Source organism: Ptiloglossa arizonensis, unplaced genomic scaffold (genome assembly GCF_051014685.1).
Source record: "Ptiloglossa arizonensis isolate GNS036 unplaced genomic scaffold, iyPtiAriz1_principal scaffold0023, whole genome shotgun sequence".
Lineage (NCBI taxonomy): Eukaryota > Metazoa > Arthropoda > Insecta > Hymenoptera > Colletidae > Ptiloglossa > Ptiloglossa arizonensis.
The window spans coordinates 1,854,816-1,856,737 of record NW_027478393.1 but is presented as its reverse complement, the minus strand read 5'-3'; the positions used below and the strand labels follow the sequence as shown (position 1 = coordinate 1,856,737).

The window sequence follows — 1,922 nt, the reverse complement described above, 5'->3', positions numbered from 1 at the left end:
CCGAGATGAATTCGAAAAAGTTGTCGTGGACTGGACGACCGGTTATACGCGCGGTCTCACGATCGACAACAGAGACATGGGGTGACCAACCTCTCGCTTTCCCTCCAGCAGTTTCCCTTCATTGTGGCAAAGTTTGTCGTTGCGTTCCAGCCGCTCCAAAGAGGATTTTAAGTACAGCACCGAAGGTTCAGAAACGTTTGCACGCACGAGCATATCTCTTACCAAACGAACCACATCGACGGGTCAAAAATTCGATTCGACGAACGTGGCCGAAGTCTTCAACGTTCGAAGATAAAGACCTCCCTCGATAGTGGTCGCGGTAAATTTGATGTGACATCGCGGGCAACGACGACCCCCGCTGGCCGACAAATCCCTGGGGCTGTGCGAACGACAACTATTAACAAATGCCACATTTCACGTGGTGGGGTGATTCATTTTTGTCCTCTATTAGTCTCTCGATTCGTGTTCCTTTCTCGACGTAAAAATCATTTCAGGCAACGTTGGGAGCGCGGTAAAATTCGATTCGGGCGAAAGACGAATATATGCGCGCGCAAACTTCAAAGTAATCGTAGGGAGCGGTGTTCACGGGCGGTCGTATTAAGTCGACGCGCGACGCCGCAACACTCTCGCGAGTCCGAACGATTACATATGGAGACGCGCAGGCAAATCGTTATTTTCGCACGTCCGCGACAATCGCCAACGAACTGCCCATCTTTCGCTCGTACGTAAGCATCTCCGTACACACCCGACTCTGAAACGTTTCCATTCTCTCCGGAAACGACGGCGGGGATTGGATAGCAACGCAAGCAGTATTAGGTTATGTGAACACGACCCTCAGCCAGGCGTGGTCCAGGAATTTTATCCGTGGACCGCAATGTGCGTTCGAAATGTCGATGTTCATGTGTCCTGCAGTTCACACGTTGACACGCAATTAGCTGCGTTCTTCATCGATCCACGAGCCAAGTGATCCACTGTTCAGGGTAATCGTTATGCAATTTTGCGTTTAAATTCTCTTTGGTTCTAGTTTTGAAAATCGATGCCCGCGCCTCCGACCAAACGTAGAAAGAAGGAGGCTTGGGCGTCGCCAAATTGACGACACAAAGTCCCGACTGACGGAACACGTCGAAAGTTCGCGCACATGAACGCGAATCATTCGACGGCCGGGTGCAAAGTACATTGAAAAACCATCATGAATCGTGGGATGTGGAACCGCGGGGATAATCCCGATCAAAGGAACCACAGTCCTCACCGATTGAGCTGACGAACGCACGTGGGAGCGTCCAGATTCGAAAAAGGACTCGCAGCCGGCTCGAATCGGTCTTTCGTCCCAACTTCAAACCGCATTCGACGCGGTGCATGGGTGTCCGACTCGCTATCCGAGCTTCACAGCCGGTCCTCCCGAAGTCTTCGGACGCACATCGACGCGATCGTCAGTGGTTACCCGGGGTCCTCGTGCAGAGGTTCCAATCAGCAGGACGTTTCGTTAGAAATCGACGAAAGTCAGGAGAAAGCGGGATGCGAGAGAAAACGCAAAGAACGTTGCGGAACAAAGTCCGACGGCGTCTCGTTCCTCCTCGGTTATACTCTCGGGCGCTTTTACTCGAGCCTGGCTTCGACGAGCGAGCACACGTGCAGTCAGCATCTTTCTTCACGACCGAGGCTTCACGGAAGAATAGACGGCGGGTGACAAATAGTCGTGCAACGACCGATCTCTCTTTCTTTTTTCCGTTCAATCGTTCTCGTTTCATTATTATTATTCTCGGGAACTACCCTCGAATTATTATATATCTTGCACAAAGTAATGGACGTTTCTCTTTATTTATTTATTTTGTGCGTATCAACACCTCGCTGTTGGGTTGTTGAATAGACAAAGTAATGGACGTATTTCTTTTTTATTTTTCCTCCTCGGATAGATAGAGAGA

At 50.3% G+C, this 1,922-nt stretch overlaps 1 non-coding gene across 1 annotated transcript; it reads right to left on the bottom strand.

Moving 5' to 3' along the window:
- Positions 1–828: 828 nt before the first annotated feature.
- Positions 829–983, bottom strand: LOC143154472 (5.8S ribosomal RNA). The gene has a single exon (XR_012994108.1). It is a non-coding gene; the product is annotated as a 5.8S ribosomal RNA (ribosomal RNA).
- Positions 984–1,922: the final 939 nt, after the last annotated feature.